This window comes from Amblyomma mixtum, chromosome 6 (genome assembly GCF_055824585.1).
Source record: "Amblyomma mixtum isolate Tamu chromosome 6, ASM5582458v1, whole genome shotgun sequence".
Classification (NCBI taxonomy): domain Eukaryota; kingdom Metazoa; phylum Arthropoda; class Arachnida; order Ixodida; family Ixodidae; genus Amblyomma; species Amblyomma mixtum.
Window position 1 is genome coordinate 135815308 of NC_143017.1, and position 19011 is coordinate 135834318.

A 19011-nucleotide genomic window follows, 5' to 3' on the forward strand; every position below is an offset into this window, starting at 1 on the left:
ATCGGACTGCGACCAAGCCTTCCACACATTGCGGGCTCTTCTCACCTCTCCGCCCATACTGCGACATTTTGACCCAGCCGCATCCACTGAGGTGCACACTGATGCCAGCGGTGCCGGTCTCGGTGCTGTGCTCGCTCAACGCAAATACGGATTCGGTGAATGCGTCGTCGCGTATGCCAGCCGGACTTTAACGAAGGCGGAGACCAACTACACAGTCACGGAAAAAGAGTGTCTAGCCGTTGTCTGGGCACTACACAAATTTCGTCCTAACTTGTATGGCCGCCCGTTCAGCGTCATCACGGACCACCATGCGCTGTGTTGGTTATCATCACTCAAGCATCCCACAGGCCGCCTTGCTCGATGGGCTCTCCGGATCCTCTAATTTGACATCCGTGTTGTCTACCGGTCTGGCCGGAAATATGCTGACGCGGATGCTTTGTCCCGATCACCTATCCCGCCACACAACCTCTCTTCGACGCCTTCATCATCCGAGGCTCTGTTGTCTTCTCTATGCTTCAGCCTTCAGCGACATGATCTCTGAGCAACAAAAAGATCCCTGGATCACCTCTCCTCAGGCTTATTTGTCTCAACCTTCGCGGCATTCAGCGCCTCGAGCTCTCCGTCGCCAAGCGCCCCGCTTTGCCGTTCGAGACCAACTGCTATATTGTCGCAACTACCTCCCCGACGGGCGAAAGTGGTTGCTTGTAATTCCACGCCATCTGCGATCTGAAGACTGTGCTTTCTATCACTCCAGCCCTCACTGCGCTCATGCCGGTGTATTCCAGACGTACGAACGACTTCGCCTCCGTTTCTACTGGCGAGGCATGTATTACTATGTTCAGAAAAAAGTCCGCTCCTGTTACGAATGTCAAGCGATCCTCACACACCTCTCAGAGACGGGATGCGGCAAGAACGCTTTCGAGTACATAAAACGCTTCCTCACGGACAGACAGGCCTACGTGAGGATCCAGAACGCGGAACACGGCCCCTTTTTATTAGGCACGAGAGGGACGCCACAGGGAGCGGTGCTATCCCCCTTGCTTTTCAACTTCGCAATGAAGAACCTGCCGGTCCACCTGGAGAAAGTCCCGGGTGTGCAGCACGCGCTGTACGCGGACGACATCTCCATTTGGGCCACGCAGGGCTCTCTCGGAGAAATGGAGGCCAGCCTGCAGGAGGCGGCCACCGCGGTGAACGAGTACGCGAAAAAATGTGGCCTTCATTGCTCCCCTCAAAAATCCGAATTCGTGCACATTCGCCCCAACAAAAAATGCACAAACAAGATAGAATTGAGACTTGGATCGGAACCGATACCCGAAAGAAAAGAAATTAGAGTCCTAGGTCTTTTCATCCATCAGCGTAGGCTGGCGACAACCACGCTCGACAAACTAAAGAAGGTGGGAGATCAGGTGGGCCAAATGGTCCGCAGAGTCTCGAACAAGAAAGGGGGATTGCGAAGCAAAGACGCCTTACGGCTGGCCAATGCCTTTGTAACAAGCAGAATCCTGTACTCGACCCCATATATCTCCGCCTCAACAAACACGACCAGAACATCATCGAGGTGATAATACGCAAAATGGCGAAGAAGGCCCTCGACCTCCCGGTAACCACGTCTAACCTGAGACTCCAAGGTCTGGGTATGACGAACTCCTTCGAGGAACTTAGAGAAGCACACCTCACAGGTCAATACACACGATTATCGCAGACGCCGTCGGGACGCCGCCTTTTAGCCCGTCTGCACATAGAACACACGACTCTAACCGAGGAGAGAGTAAGACTCTCTCAGGAGTGGCGTTACGCCCTGCACGTAATACCACTCCCAATTAAGATGTCCTGGGACGACCACGAGGGTAGACGCAGGGCCAGGGCAGAGGCCTTAGCTCACCACTACGGAAGGAAACCCGGGGTATACTACGTGGACGCATCCGGCCCGCACCAAGGCGGGTGGTACACGGCGGCGGTGATCCACGAGTCCAAAACGGTGAACGGGCTCACCTTCAAAGCCCGAAACGTAACTCAAGCAGAGGAAGTCGCCATCGCATTAGCGGCAACACACTCCGATTCCAAGACAATCATAACCGACTCGCGAGGGGCGTGTCGGAACGTCCAACAGGGCTGGGTCCCGTACCTGGCCTACCGGCTACTGCAAAACAGCTCGTACGTAGGAGGTACATCCCACCGCATCATAGTCTGGGCTCCGGCCCACTCGGGGCTAGGAGGAAACGAGGCAGCAGATACAGCCGCCCGCGCGCTCTCTAACTGGGGCAACCTCGTCCCCTGCCTCCTCTGAAGAAGTAGCGGAAGCCACGCCGACCTACACTTACAAGGAAATAACGCAATTATACCAAGATAGACACAAACTGTACCCCCACCCGTGTAAAGGATTAACGAGAGCGGAAGAACGCCTGTTCCTCCGCCTTGTCACGAACACCATGATGTGCCCGGCCTCGCTAAAGCACTTTTATTTTTATTTTATTTTTTATTTATAGATACTGCGATCTTGTACAGATCATAGCAGGGTGGGACAAAACAAAATACAAGCATATAAACACACACAAATTCACAACATTTACAGGCACTTTTCAAACAGAAGTAAAGAATTTTGATTAACAGTCTCGCTATTAAGTTTATTCCAATCAGTAATTGTCCTCGGAAAAAAAGAATATTTAAAGCAGTTATTTCGCGCGTTCAAAGGGGTGATTGTTAGTGCATGCCTTTGTCTCGTGTTATAACCTGAGGAGTAAGAAAAATAATTAGAGGTATCAACTTTATAATGTCCTTTTATAAGCTGGAAAAAAAACTTTAATCGACAAACACGATTGCGCTCAGTGACGGGGGGTAACCCACTTCGCCTCACGAGCTCACTTATAGATGCACGGCCATATGAGTTAAAAACAAATCTAGCCACTTTATGCTGTATTCGCTCTAATTTCTGAATGTTTGTTAACGTGAAAGGGTCCCAAATGATTACGGCATATTCTAGTAATGGACGGATGAGAGAATTGTAGGCCAATAGACGAACACTAGATGGGGATGACTTTAGGGAGCGCCTCAAGAAAAATAGCTTCCGCATTGAGTTTGCTACTACAGCGTCTATGTGTTTTGACCACGAAAGGTTGTTAGTAATCCATAGGCCCAAATATTTATACTCTGTCACTTCTAATAATGATATGCTGTTAGTACCGTACACATAATGAACCTTGCCTTCTCCTTGACCTTGCCTTCTCCGGGGAGTGCCCGAACTGTGGGGAGAGGTCCTCGGACCTCTACCACATGGTGTGGGCGTGCCCCTCCAACCCTGCTTTTACTCCAAACCCCACCCGGGAGGACTGGGAGGCGACCCTACTCGCCTGTTGCGACCTGAAAGCCCAAAAGGCGATGGTCGAACGAGCTATGGCGGCAGCGGAAGCCACTGGGGTCCCGTACTAGGGACTCCACCTAGTGTTTGTGAGGGGAAGGGCACTAAGCCTGACTCCAGAGCAACCCTCAATGTAACTCGCTCTTTTCAGAGGAAATAAACGTTTTTACCACCACCACCTACCAGCCGTTCATCTTCTCCGCTGCAGCCAATACCATGTCCAAGCCGACCTTTTGACCGCGTGGGCATCGATTTGTACGGACCACTTCCTTATACCGCCACCGGCAATCGTTGGATAATTATGGCCGTCGACCACCTGACACGCTATGCAGAAACAGCAGCGTTGCCAGCCGCTACTGCCGGCGATCTAGCCACTTTTATTCTGCGTCACCTGGTCTTACGTCACAGCACGCCCCGCGAGCTTTTGAGCGACCGGGGCCGCGTTTTCCTGTCCGAAGTTGTCGAAGCGCTCCTACGACACTGTCGGACTGTACACCGTACCACCAGTGCCTACCACCTGCAAACTAACGGTCTCACTGAACGCTTCAACCGCACTCTTGGAGACATGATATTAATGTATATTGCTTCAGACCACTCTAATAGGGACGACGTCCTCCCTTTCGTAACCTTCGCCTACAATACGGATACGCAGACCACCACCGGATTCTCGCCGTTCTTTCTTCTCCATGGACGTCAGCCCTCTTCAACGATTGACACTATCCTCCCGTACAGCCCTGAGCCCTCCGAATCGATTACCGTGTCGCAGGCAGCGAAGCATGCTGAAGACTGCAGGCGCCTTGCGCGATCGCTTACGTCGGAACAACAGTTCCGTCAACAATCTCGCAGCGAAAGCCTCCAGCCGGTCAACCCATTCCCACCTGGCTCTCTTATTTGGCTGTGGGTTCCTCCCGCCGCTCCGCACCTGTCCCAAAAGCTGCTCGCAAAGTACCAAGGCCCTTACCGTGTAATTCAACAGACATCTCCAGTGAACTATGTCGTCGAGCCTGTGACACCTCCTGCCGAACTCCGCTGCCGTGGGCGTGAGACTGTTCACGTGCAGCGACTGAAGCCGTACTACGATCCGGCCATCTTGTCTGCCCCCTAAGTCGCCAGGATGGCTCCCTCTTTGCTCGAGGGGTGATTGTGATGAAGAAGATGACCCGCAGCAGACCTCTGCGACTAGCTGAAGACGAGGAGGCAGAGGCAGATTCAGCGAAGCAGCGTCTGGACGGCTGCGCTCAGTGACCACGTTCACGTTCACCAGGTCCTCGAAATAAACCCCCTTGTTACAAATATATATATATATATATATATATATATATATATATATATATATATATATATATATATATATATATATATATCAATCTCCTGTGTCTCTTGGTTTCTGTGGCCCATGCCTTGGTTTTCCCGATATTTGCTACTGGCAGTGCGCAACAAAACACACAATTTTGCTCTACCAGAAGCAAGAAACACCCCTCAGGTTCCAGCTGAATTTTCTACCCCAACTGAAAAACCTCTCGGCCCTTATTGTCGGGGTCACCGTGGCAGGGGCGTTGTTTAAGAGCTAAATTAAGCGCCAAAAAACTGAGGGTATGGCGCGATAGCACTAATGTCTCCCTTTAGATGGCTGAGCTCCTTTTACGTACCGCTTCCCCTAGGTACTGCTTACATGCCTATACATCATACATGCGGAATTTTTAATTCTCTACTTTACATTCATATATAGCGGGAGGGGTCTATACTGACGCTGCGGATCACACCTCAAAGAGCGTTGCGTCTGTCAGGATTTAGAAGCCAGAAGTGTCGCGCCATCACTACGAGAAAAGGGTATGGGTAGGAGCAAGGAGGTCTGGCCACGCGCCGACCTCGCTGCACTGTTAGCTTGATCGTTGCCGGCGAGGCCGCAATGAGCGGGAAACCACTGCAGCATAACCCGGTGACGTAGCTTGCAGGCCTCGGTGTGTTTTCTGTTCAAGTCGTCGACGATGTGATGTGGGTTGACTGAGTATCTGGGGCAGAGAGAGAGATAGAGAGAGAGAGAGAGAGAGAGAGAGAGAGTCTTTAACACGGTGTAACACCGTGGACTTTAATGAATACAGGAGAGGTCTGCCTGGTTGTTAGCCTTGCATACTAGTCCAGGTGATGGCGAAAGAAGAGAAGATACAGATGCACCCCTGGCGCAGAGGTACATCTGTTAAGTGGTGCAAGTAACTGCTTCAAACAAAGACACCGACGGCACTTGTAACACACAAGTTACTCTCCCTGCGCAACCTCTCGCGACTAGTAATTAATTTAACTGAAGCCTGACACGGTGGGAAGTTTGCTCAGTGCCCGGTGGGCAGGTTGTGATGATGTCAGAAGGCCACGCGACCTAGGTGGCAGAAGAGACACCTACTTTCTCGCTCCGACTTTGAGGCCGGATTTTCTGCCGAACGGGAGCCATAACGCTATCATGTTAATAACCCCATACCAAACAGCCTGGTGAATTGCACCACCTCTGAAGATCAAAGCGGGAGGGTGGTTTATCTATTTAGTTTAGACTCGTAATACATAAGTATGGGTACATCTACACATTCAGGCACCTATACATACGCACCATCAATCATAGATAAGCATAGAGAGTGACTAACGGAGAGCGATAGGGCATTGCACAAAAAAATGAAAACCGAAATGCTAACACGCCTATTCTCATCTGGCCAAACCACTTTAAATAGTCCGTTTTTTTATTTATCTAATGTTACATATTTAAATATTTATCGATTTTAAAAACATTTTTCTTATCTGTTCCGTTCAAAGGTGTACCTGTTTAATGCATATGAAACTTATACTCACATGGGCAGCTTTATAAACATGAATATGCGACTAGTGACTGACAGTATTAAAAAGTTGCGCACACTCTGTTTCAACTCTGCTTATCATGCTCATGGGCAGGGGCCAGAGAATCAGTGACTTCTGTTGGGACATGATTGGTTTAGGTTACTGAAACGAAAACCTTTATGACAGGCTTTATGAAGCCAACTAACTGAGCCACGCTATGGGCTACACGGCTTACGTGCTTGGATTGAAGCATTTGTTGGAAGCCTTATCTGAGCGCCAAAGGAGACGGGGGGGGGGGGGGGGGCACTGCATAATCTGCAGAAGTTTTTGGGGCTGGGCGTCATCTCCCCGCTCCCTCCCACCCTTCCTTTCTCGGAGCCCCTGATCCTGTGTGTAATGAATGCTCCAAACCGTAGATGAAAATTTTCCCTTTTCGCTGCGTTCGCTTCGAAACATAAGCTCGCCCACGAAGCGTTTCCTCTGAGAACTGAAATATTCGAAAGGAGATGTGGAGAGGTATTACCAATACTCAAGCACAACATGCTGTCCGATATGCTAGCCACGTACATCCAGCCAGACCACACCAGCTGGGACACCATGCTTCCCTTCGTTACCTTTGCATACAATACTGCAGTGCAAAGAACCACCAGCTTCTCCCATTTTTTCCTTGTGTATGGACGTCAACCTACCTTCACCCTCGAAGCGTCTTTCTTCTCCGCCCCCTCAACCTCTTCCAGACTCTCTCACGAACAGTTTACTTCTCGTCTTACCTACTGCCGTACCATTGCCCGCCTGTATACCGACGCCTCCCAAGCCTTCCGGAAAAGCACCTATGATTTCTCCCACCGTGCCATATTTTTTCAGCTTGGGGATGAGGTACTGCTGTGCGTACCTCGGGATTCTGTGAAAAATTCTTGAGCCGTTATATTGGTCCGTATACTGTACTCGAACAAACGTCCCCGGTGAACTATCGCGTTGCCCCTGTTCATCCTGTTAATGATCGTCGTTGCCGAGGTGCCGAGATTGTTCATGTTTCCCGCCTAAAACCCTTCGCCCGTCGCCCTACTGTGCTATATAACCTGCGCCCGGGCCGGTCGCTTTCGTCCGCGAGGGGAGAAAGTGTAAGCACAACATGCGACCTTCGTCTTCATCTGTACATATCCATCATCATCGCTCATCTTCTTCTTGGAAGGGTTGGTCGCCATATTTGCGGGTGCCATTAAAGCTCGCTCCATCCTGCGCTCTGTTTGCCGTCTCACAATACAAATTTTTTGAAGTTTGCGTACTTGTCTGAAGCACGAACCACTCAAAATTTTATTTCTGCAGGGCCTGAATTAACAAAATATCTGACAGGCACGAATAACATTTGCATTTATAAGACAGAACAATTAGAAGGCGGAAGATAATTCACATCAGATTTCTCGAGCACTGTCGTTTTGTGAGCTGCCCTCGATCGCACGTTTCCAGTCTTGCTTTCGGACTTTCGAGTTCTCTTCTACAAAGCACTCGCGCGCGGCCCCCATTTAAACAAGGTACGGTTTGGTGTCTTCCCGTTCGTTCATATGTTATTCGCGGACTATACACAAATAGCAACGTGCAAATGCGGAGCACACCGTTCGATTTTCGTTCTCCTCGTAAACCCAAACTTTGCGAGTAGAGTCAACAAGGGCTTTCCTATTTGCTTCCCGAACCGATAAAGAAGATACCTGATAATAAGGAGATAAAAAAAGACTATAAAATGGGGAAGAAGAGCGCTAAATTTATGTCGACGATGAAGTGTTGACTTGCCGCAAGCCTCATTTCACGCGGCCCGGCTCGAGAAAGTTCGCCCGATTTTTCTCCCCACTCAATTTCTCTCATCTTTACCAAATGGTTCGCGCAGAGCTGCTCAAAACAAATGAGGGAGAATCACGGAGTGAGCGTTGACCCTCCGCTAACTATGGGGGACCGGACAGGGATGTTAAACCCGGCAATGGAAGAAAGAAAAAAATATGAGGGTGGCAAGAGATGGAAGGGGGGGTGTCCTTTCTTCATTATCCTTCCAAGACGGTGGTGGTAGCGGCGGCAGTAGCGGTGACGGCACCGACACGAGCAGGAAGAAAGAAAACCCCTCCGTTCAGGCAGGGGCAAACAGAAGCGTTTGCTGCGGACGTGATCGAGCTTGAACAGGACCGGAGACCCCTCGAGCGCGCCCGGGCTCGCACAAACGCCCACCACTTTATAGCGTAGCTTTGTTCATTCCGGCCGGGAATGTGCTCTTTTTACGAGTGCGAAATTTATTACAGCGAGGCGTAGAGATGGGGACGTGAAGTATATAACTGCGAAAGTGTGAAAAAAAGAAATACAGAGAAAAGGGCAAAAAGCGAAACAACAAAACAAGATAAAAGAGATCAGCAAAAGTCCGGAGAAAAGGCGACGAAAAAGAAAAAAAAACGAAAAAAAGGCGTGGATGCGAGAGGCAGCTCCGCCCGTCTGCCCCTCACGCCCTCTCTCTCTTCTTTTTTTTTTCTTTCTCATCGATCGCGTTCTCCGCGCGCGCAAAAAAGGACGCCCGAACGGTCGTCATTAAAAAGACTGACCGTAGAGCGAGGCAGCAGCTATACGATGAAAGGAGGCGGGGAAAGGACGGGCCGACCTCAAAGGCCAGTTTAGTGTCGAAATGAAAAGGCAGAGTCGGGAGGAAGCGCAGGGGAAGGGGGAAGGAAGAACAAGCCTCCATCGACAAGGCAGATCCGGTAATTTGCATGGGAAATCACTCTCGAGGAAGCAGGGTGTGAGAGCGAGAAAACAGTATTTAAATGAGCTGCTTTTGGGGGCCGCGAGCATGGCTTCGGTTGCGCTTCGCGCCGGCAGTTTCTCTCTGCTTCCCTCACTCTCACTCTCTCTTTCTTGCTCCACGCGAAGTGTGTGGGCCATGTGGGTCGGTTTTAAACCGTTACTCCGAGAAGTAAAGGCAGACGCGGGCTCACAGCCGCGCCCCTCACAGGGCCCAAAGGAGCGTGCAAGCCGCTTGTGAGGCCGGAGATTAGTGCTTCTGCGTAAGCAAGGAGCAAAGCCATCTGGGTCTGAAGGCCGGCTGCGCGCATTCCGCGTGTAAGCTGGTTAAGCTCGGACCAAAATGTCATTGCACCGCCGCTGGGGATACTATGCCGCAGCCACTTAGAGCGACATGGGCGGTAGAAAATGCGCCCAGTGAGTGTTGCAGAGCAGTGAAGCCTTGCTCTCTAAAATCTACAAGGAATTATAAATATATAAAGGAAATCATAAAAGCGAGGAACAAAACTCACAGGCGAAAGTAACAAGGTGCCCTTGTGCCATTTTCTTGCAAGAGCTATCAGATGAACTGCGGAGATTAATTCGGCGGCAAACTAGATGCGAATCTGCTAATAAAAATTTCACATGCATGCTTATGTGATGGTAGTGTGATAACATTAGAAGCTGTTGACGTCGTTATCACAAGTGACGCCACTTTGCTCCAGCAAATGCAAATTATTTGTTCTGCTGACTTCACTTCCCTCCAACTAGTGAATGAATTTCATAATCGATGAGTCTTTTAATGGTATCGCAATAAAACACGCAACTCGTGCGCGCATTTGTTTAGCGTCTGCTTGCATATGGCTACATGCGTCGTGGGTTATTACTCTATAGTGCAGTTAGGTCACACTTTGTGGCAGCGGAAGCCATGCATATATAACACATACACGTTTGCTGAGCTTTTTTATTTTTTGCACTGTTAAGGCCGGAATACATGAAGCGTTTTTACCGCGGCGAGTCGTCGATTTCCGCCCGACGGCGCAGATTTGACGCCCGGCGTCGAGAAAAACGCCCGCCGCCGCCGATCAGAACCGGCTATATTTTGACGCGCGGCGTCCGGTGAGACCAGAAGCGGTGGCTGAAGCGAGCCAATAGCAGCGCAGAAAGCCGGCTCTTCCGGTCCTCTGCCTGCCGCTGCCAACATGGCCGTCGAGCTACGCAGTGTTTTTGGCACGGAAATGTTGGTGTCGTGAAAATAAACACTTCATCAGACTTGAAATGTCGCTTTTTTTTTTTTGGAGAACACGGCCCAATCTTGAATCCAAATGCCTGCGCTCCCTCCCTGAAGCGAATGTGTCGAAGAAAGCCGCAGCCGCTGCTGTCCGCGGCTGAGGGGTCGTCCAAAGGTACGCGACGGCATGCATTCGAGCACACAAATCCGCGCTAAATTTGTACAATGGTGTCGAAGTGAAACTTTTCTGATTTTAACAGAATGGTCAGCGTCGCTGTTCTTACAGACGTCCTTGCACAGTGGTGTTTGCCACTTGTTGATCACATTTGCTTTCGCGTCGAGGGTTACGCGGCGGCGCGCCGCCGCTTCAACGCTCCATGTATCTCCAGCCGGGAGTCTCACCGCCGCGACGTTTTCTGCCGCGCGAATGTCGTCGAAAAAAACGTCGCATGTATCCCGGCCTTTAAACCTGCATTTCTCTACGGCGTTCGCTTGGATTATCAGCAGGTCAGCACTTACTCTTCCCAACAGGAAGCACATTTACAGCGCTTCCTCTTTGTAGCTACCCGTCTCTAGTGCACTTTTAACCTCGCTCTCGTAACCCTTTATTTCTAGAAGGACTCGGCAACACTGAGCTTAATTAAGGAGACGAAAACATTTGAACAAGTCTTTGTTCCAATAGAGTAGAAATAAAAGCCTTAAATTGGCTTCACCGCACAAGTACTGACATCGTTCTCTGAACGTCTGGCAAACCTCTCAAGCGCTAACAAGGAGGACAGCTTTTTAAGAGAGAAAGAAAAATGGCAATCACACATTATTGATAATGGGGATGACGGGCGCTATCAGCTTTTCCGTCGTGGTTTTGCTGTTTATATTTTGGGGATTTATATTTTAGCTCGCCCTGACACAGTTTTTTATGAACGAATCCCTTCCACAGGCAGATCATCTTGACGATCCTGAGCCTGTATTATGTAAGTTGTCCGTTTTCCATGGTCCATTTCGCGTACATTAGGTCCTCTGTCATTGGCCACTCAGATATAGAGATAACGTTCGTGCGTATGCGACGGCCCTTGTTTTCTTTGTATCTCTTCCCACTTGCGTAAGAGACGCAATGGTCCCTTTCAGCTCGGATCCGCCGCATCCGATTCTGGCACTTCAGGCAATCAAGTGTTGCCGGAGAACTCCACTACGGCGCCTCTTTGTACCTCTTCTTTCATTCCTTCCTTCCTCGCATTCTTGACGGCGTGGTTGAGGTGTCCGCCCAGCTCTTCATGTTGACCAGCACTACAACGCATGGCTCGCGAATCTTCACCTTAGGCCTAAACTGTCAAGGGGCATCCCGGAGAATGAAACGAAAAATAAACCTCAACAATCAAGCAAGCAAGGTGATTGCATCTATCCAATTGGTACGAGGTACGAATGCGCCGATGGCGAAAATCTCCTCTCCCTTTTTTGCATTTTTTTAGAAGTTAACTTTTATAGGTGTATTATTGTTTTGTTTTAGCCTGGTACACTTTTGTTGAAGAGGCCGCGAATAATTTGTTTTGAGATGAAATTTATTATACCATGCAGAAATTTATGTCGGCCATCACAAACAATGGGTTGTATGACAATCCATTTTTCTTTTCCTGAATCCAAATTCTGTCCGTCTAATATTTGAACGAACTGCCTCTGTGGGCTCTAAAATGTTAACCCAACAACTGCAATGCCTTGGGCAGCGTGAGGGTCCCTGAAGTGGTGACGTTATCGCCTCGCCCGTAATCTACTTGGTGTCCTGTCATCACTGCGCCCGGCCTGCAACGTTGCCTCGCGCGCGGCAGTCTGTCCTTCATTCCGGTCGGCCCTCCTCGAGTTTCCCCTTAGCTGCACTTAGCGGCGGTGCGCACTCCACTTGGGAGAAGCACCGTCCCAGCCTGTCTTGTCTCAAACAACGCGACACCCGGCCGCCCAGCGAAGCTCAGGAGGATGCGCCGTCGCACTCGCTGAGACAACAGAGCCGGGAGCTCCGCTCCAGCCTTGCGTCAACAACACGAAGGGCATAGAATGAGCGGGAAAGGAAGCGAGGGAGGGCCTCCCTTTCAAGACCAATGAACCCATTTCTTCCTGGACCGCGGGGAAAGCGCAGAACACTGACACGTCGCTCTCACAGCGACGACAGGGGTGGTGCGCGAGCTCCGGCTCGGCAGTGGCGCTACATGGATTCCTTCGTAGCCGAATGAAGCACGCGCCTGCAGTAATGATGTCGCTCACTGCAGTTCAGCTCAGCTTATTTCTCCCATTTGCATTAAGCAGTGGGCTTAGAGTAAAAAACGTAGACAAGGGAAAGATGGCACCGAGCTGCAGTTCAGCTTGCCCATCGGTCTTGGCTGGAGCGGGGAGAGGGAGCGCACCAGAGGCCGGCTACCTAGGGAAAAGCGGCGGGAAAGAACCTATGCGAAAGAACGCGGAGGAGGCTAGGGAAAGAACGGGTAGAAAAGGGGATAGTGAGGGGGAAAAGAGGGAAGGAGAAGGCCGAGAAGGGTGATCGGCCTTGGCGCGAGCCGTAGATGGCGCCACATGTTTGCACTTCTTCTCAACGTCAGCGGTTTTGGGAACGCTCGTGCTGTAGGGGCGAAAGGGCGCGGTGTGGGAGGAGGAAGGGTGAAAAGGTCGAAGCCATGTAACGGAGTTTACCTACCGGCTCAGAGACCAGGAACAACAGCCTAAAATGGGACGACGAAGCCGTTGGCGCGCTCGTCAGCCGCGCTGTCGCTCGCCTGGACTGCGTGGCCGAGCGTTAGAGAGGAACCCAAGCCAAATTTGGGTTTCCTTTTTATTTTGCTCCTTGGTTGCTTAGGTACTTTATTTTTCTTGAGCTCTTCGGCTTCTTCTTCGCGCAGTTGACTTCCTTTCGTTTAAAAGGCTGCCAGTAGGGTGCGACCAAAGGGGCTGATGTGGCGTGCTTGTTTCTCGACATTCTACGCGCGATAGAAATGTGTTTTTGTTTTCTATTTGAAGGTTACGCAGTTGTCTTTGACAGTTATTTTTTTTTTTGACGAAGTGGGAAGTTCCGGATTCGCTCTTTCTTGTGACGTTGTTCAGATTCCACGCAGCACCGTAGAGCCGACGATTTCGTGTTTCGTGAAGGTTATTTGCGATTCTGTACCTGAGTAGCAAAAAAAGAAAGAAAGAGGAATAAACAGAATAAACCGGACAGTAACGCATGACAATGTTTGTTTTCTGGTATTACGTTGTTTTTAACTTAAAGACCCAAGGTAAAAGGCATTATTAAAAGGTTCACATTATTGCTTTTGGGCGACGTCTGACTGCCGTCTTATGGGACAGGTATCGAGCATTTGTACGGGCTACAAATACACTCACGCACGCACACCAAACAGACCAGTGCTTTGCGGAGAACATAAGAAAAAGACGAACAATTTTGTACATGATGTGAAGGCAACTGCGACTGAGAAACGCTTGACTGAAGTAGAAATATTGAGGAGGACCAGCACTAAATAGAGAGAAAGTTTAGTCTTTACTGGCAGGGGGAAAGCAGAGCTGATGGAACAAACCGACTGATGAGAGAGAGAGAGAAAGGAATTTTAATGAGGGAAAGGTGAAATTTGCCGACCGAAAGGGATAAGCTATCCTGTATTAGAAATCCACATACTCGCATGCGAATAGGTGTTGCTTGAGCGCATTCTAAATCAATACACATGCATTTATTTACGTGATGTTTTAGAGTTAGCACTGATGGTAAATGTGCTTGTACACGTGGTATTTGAACAGCCTGTGTTCAAAACGCCTCTGGGCTGTCCCATTGCTGCAGTTAATCATAGCCTATAAGGCCGAAAAAGAGTAAAGCAAAAGTAGAGTGCCATTTCCTAAATTTCACAGACTTTTTGCATCCTTAGGTCATCTGCGTCCATACCACACTTCTTTGTTTGCTCTACGTGGTAATAAAGAGCTTTACATTTCTTACATGTCAAGACAGTCATTGTACGCATTCTCTCGTAAAGCGATAGAAGATTGAGAAAATATTGGTCAGATGACCGAGTCAACAGGCTTTCTGTCTGAAGGTAGAGTCAGACAAGGCTCTGTTTCTTTCCACAGAAAAAAAAAAGAAAGAGCCCTCACTTGGGCTGGTTGCAACATATGCCAGAGCTTTTCTCCAGTTTCTTCCAGTTGTATGAATATCGCAATAATTAGTGTTTTTCGTTTTGAAAATAATAAGTAGAAGCAAAAATTAATAGGAACGCCTGCAGAGTGCGCTGCTGGTTGCGAAAATTTGCGATTAGTGTTACAAACGCCCATATATAGCAGCTTCCGCGCAGTGCGATCCAAGAAAATAGAGCAAAAAGTCGTAGAACTGATGCGAGGTGTACGAACTGCAGCAAAAGTAAAAAAAAAAGGAAGCTTACGCAATAAGCCCAATAAGCACGTAAATAAGTAATACAATAAATAAATAAAGCCAGCTCGGGTGCCCGGCTGCATATGTTTACGTCACTAACAATGACGGCGGTATGAGTGCCAAGTGCATTCCGATCCAGCCTACCGCTCGAACGTATTTTCGCGCCGCTGGAGCATCTCTCCGCACCCTTCTCGAGAGGAGCCAGAGCGGCCACAGGCGAATCCTTCGCTGCGAGTTAACCACGCCGAGTGGGCCCAGCCCTCGCAGTATTTTCGATCAGACTCTCGATGCCTTGCTCCGACAGCGGTGCCATTTCTCGAGGAGAGAAACTACTGCGGCCATCTGCCCCAGGCCTCCTTCCCCCCCCGATCGCTGCAGCAACGGCAAACTGCACTTCGCGCAACTCCTGAGGTCGGCGCCAAGAACGATGTTCCTGACAGGCGCCGGCATCTGCCGCCTCTTCGGAGCGCAGAACGACGCCGCCGCCAAAGGCGAGAGGTGAAGAGAGAGAGAAAGGAAACCTCGCCTGAAGCCGCCTGTCATTGTGCGGCTTGATTGCTTTCCATGCGGCGGACGGGACATGGTTTTCCTCACTGGCAAAGGCTGCCGCTTCATTATTGCTTCTTTTATGCCATCTATACGGGAGTCTGGAAAGTGTCTGCCAGTGGTACGCTCTGTTTATGAAGCGCATTTCTCGTCTTCTCTGAGCGTGCTCTATTTTCCTACTCGCTACCCCGTCTCTTCGCTGTGGTAGCGCGACCTAAGTGCTATGGATGGTCTACCATGTCAGTTTTAACTCGGGCTGCCTTTTTTCCCATCGGTTTATTTTTTTTAAACCAGCGCCTTATTTTTTATTGACATGAATATGAGGAACGCCTTATTATCGGGAGCATAAATCCCTCGAGTAAGCGTGAACACGGCTCGTAGCCATCAAGAAAAAGATAAGCTGCGACAGCTTGTAGGCACTTGAGTTCCTTAATTGCTTCAATTCCTTATCCTTGCGTACGAACGTACATTCTTCTGTACGTTCTCTTAAAGGGACACTGAGGAGAGCTCTATTAATATTTTTTTTATAGCAAAATCCGCTAGTTCGGCATTTCATGGCTTTGTTGCCACTTGGCCGGCAGCGAAAGATGCATTTATTTCTAAGAAGTTTGGATTCGAAGTTGAAAAAGTTTTTCCCGCCGCTCTGATTAAAACTTGGGATTCTCCTATGACGACACAGGACTAAGTGACGTGAAACATGACGTGCACATGACGTAACGCAGACTCCGTAATTCCTGGCGGCCAGCAGTGCGGCCCAGCTACAGCCGTAAAGAAAGCTAACGCCGGCCGCACGTTGAAGGCATCTATCGGCCATTGCGGCCGTCGCTTCGTTTACGTTTGCACCGGCGTTTTGCCAGCGTTACAATGGGTCCCGTTCTCGAAGTCGTCAACGAAGTTCTCGCAAATAGACACGTTTAGCATACCGTGTACCTTGTTACAGTTAGCGGAATACCGGGAGCCCCCATACCGCTGTGAGCAGGCGCTGATTGGTCCCGGCGCTGCAGGAGCGCGCGTAGCTGTCGGGTACGTGGCGCCATCTGGCAACGTGAAGGAGATTTGCGCATGCATTTGCTGCGCCTCAGTGATTCGTGATTCTCGTGTCCTAGTGTTGCTAGAACTATTGGTCTGGCAACACTGTTTTGTCCTATGACGTCACCACGCTTGTACTTGCGAGTTTGGCCTGTGGCGGCGATACCTGTATTTTGGTTCTTGCTCTTTTCTACGTTACAAGAGCTTTGTTGTCAGTATGAATGGCGTTTTTGTAATCAGGAGCTGGTATTCTGTCGATGCAAGTCAACTTCAATTTCTCCTCAGTGTACCTTTAAAGCGAACCTTAAGAGACAAGCAAATTTTGATAGAACACGGACATATCTCTTATAAGCACCTATAGGACACGGTTATGATCATTTTGGCGGAGTAGTGCCTGTAATGGGCTTTTGGCACACAGTTAACCAGTGTCCAGGATTATTACCACGTAGATATACATTGAGATAACTGGATGCGTTCCTGCGGCAGCCGGCGTCGATCTTTTGGGTCTTTTCTAGCGTTTCATGGCTGACATGAGACTTGGAAATCAGATGCCTGTGGTAACGAGAAAATACGGCGGAGTTTGCAGTCCAATGGTCGCAGCATATGCCAATATCGTCACAGCTGGGGATGAAAACTTTCCCGTAATGAAGCAGGAGAGAAATGGGCAGGAGACAAAGGGTACTAAAGGAGGCGAACATATACCCGAAGGCCGTCGGCAGGAAGGCATGTCAGCATGCAGGGGGGAGAGTTTTGTAGCGTCGAACGCCTCTTTTCTCACATTTCTTTGCCCCCCCCCCCCCCCCCCCCCCGCCCATAAAGAAAAATTCAGGGGGGCTCTTTGTTGACCTAAAGTGCGGTGAGGTGAAAGCCTTAAACGCAGTGTTGCTGCTTCTGCCACTGATGCGTTGTTAAGATGTAGGCATCGCCAGCGAAACGCGACAGCGTCTTGCAACGCTGCCAGGGAGTCCACAGAACGCCATCGCCCGTTCGGTTGTACGCCTCTCTCGTCGGTAAATTGGTTTTTGAGGAAAGGAAATGCTTCTGTCTCACATATCTAGGTGGACACCTAAACCTCGCTGTAACGGGAAGGGAGGAAGATGGGAGTGAACGGACATCCTATTCACTAGACGCGCCTTTGTTCATTCCACACCATCGAGCTGGCATGGCCGAGCGGTTAGCATGCTCGTCTCGCACTCCGGAGACCGTGGTTCGATTCCAGAACTCGACCAATTTCCTATTCGGTTTTCTTTATTTATCTGGCCGGGCTAGAAGAGCTAATTAGGCTAATTGGGCAATTCAGAAATGAACTAAACTCAGTCTCACTTACTTGGAGCATCATTATATGATACCTTTAATTGGTCGCATGGTTACTAGCCAAAGTACAATTACACTGTGACGTCACGACCATTTCGACCAATTGAAAAGCGTGACATTTCTGTGGACAGCTCCTGCTTACAACGATGAGGCATTAAAGGCTTCCGCCTTAAAAGAAGAAATATAGCAGATGGTTTAGCATGGCTAAGCGCGGAATATCGTGCAGTAGGAGTCGTTACGGTGGGCACTGAAGGTTCTTACGTGCCAAAGGAATTTGACTCAACGGCCTTTACCATGAAGACCTTTTGTCCAAAGACCTTTACCCAGAAGGCATTACCCGGAAGGCCTTCACACGAAAGGCCTTTAGCATAAGGAAGACCTTTCACCTAATGGCCTTTATCACAAGCCTTCGATTTAAAGGCCTTTACTCTGTAGGCCTTCATCCAGGTGTACACACCTGGAAGGCTGCCCACACCCGGCGGGCAGGTGGGCCACCTGCCAAAAAGCAGGTTGCAGGGACTCAGGCACGTTATGCTCGAAATAGGAAAATGCGCCTAGTAGGGCTACCGCATTAAAAAAAATATGGTGGTCCTTTTCCGTTGTTACGCCAAATGAGAATTAGGTGCACTAGCAGTTCGGTTTTTCACTTCGGTTCCGGTGTTCAGACCCAGTGTTCACGGATGGCAGTTGTTCGGATAGCGATAATGGGAATGTCTATACTATATGCGGAATTGGTCGTTCTCTCCATTAAGAGATCCTAGGAGTCCTCATACCACTCCTGGCGCAGTGTCCCAAACCCAAGCTACAGCGGGCCTAACTGTGCCAGCTCTACCCACACTGCAAGCTCTACCGGTTAGGCAGAGAGCAGACGCCCTTCCTTACCAATGCTGCACATAGAGGAGCTGCTTCGTGCCTTATAGTGCGGTTTGTGGCACGTGGTCGTGGTCAGCCACTTGATGAATGTTGTGTATTTTGAGTGCCCGAGATTCTCCCGTCAATCTTCCAGAGCACCGTTACGTCTCCTTTACGAGCATAAGAATTTTCTCCAGTGGTCACTAAGCTTCAACCGCATGTGGCGGTGGTTCGTGGTGACACACTGAACAATAGCTTCTCGCCGAACGGCTGTCGCTCCGTTTCTGGGTTTACACAATACTTCGTTCATCACCCGTAAGTGGCTGGCGAGATTAGCCAACAGCGGAAGTCGCTGCGCTTTCATATGTGGTCTGCTATACATATTTGGAACGAAGTTTGTTTTTCCTGCGCGGTTTCAGTGAAGAATCTACCGACGCTCGCCCCATAAATACCCTAGCACAACAGCTCAGGCAGGAGCTGTGAAAAAAAAAAAAGGATGCGTAATTCGTCATCCCCTCAATGTGCTTCAGAGTATTCAGAGTTGTTTTAGGAACACGTTACGAGGAACGTCAATTCATGCGGTTACTGCTTTACTTCAACGATTCCTGGCATTAAAAGCGAATCTAGCAACCCTCGGTGAGCACTTACATACTTCGCTCTGCTACATTTCGCAGTGCCACTTTTACAGCGATTGCTCTGTCATGTCCCTGTATTTTG

General features: G+C 49.6%; 1 protein-coding gene and 1 pseudogene across 1 annotated transcript in view; one reads left to right on the forward strand and one right to left on the reverse strand.

Moving 5' to 3' along the window:
- Window positions 1-19011, reverse strand: part of LOC149340479 (neuronal acetylcholine receptor subunit alpha-10-like) — a 333173-nt gene that overhangs the window by 230226 nt on the left and 83936 nt on the right. The window lies entirely within an intron of this gene.
- LOC149340481 (uncharacterized) lies at window positions 1056-3474 on the forward strand (annotated as a pseudogene).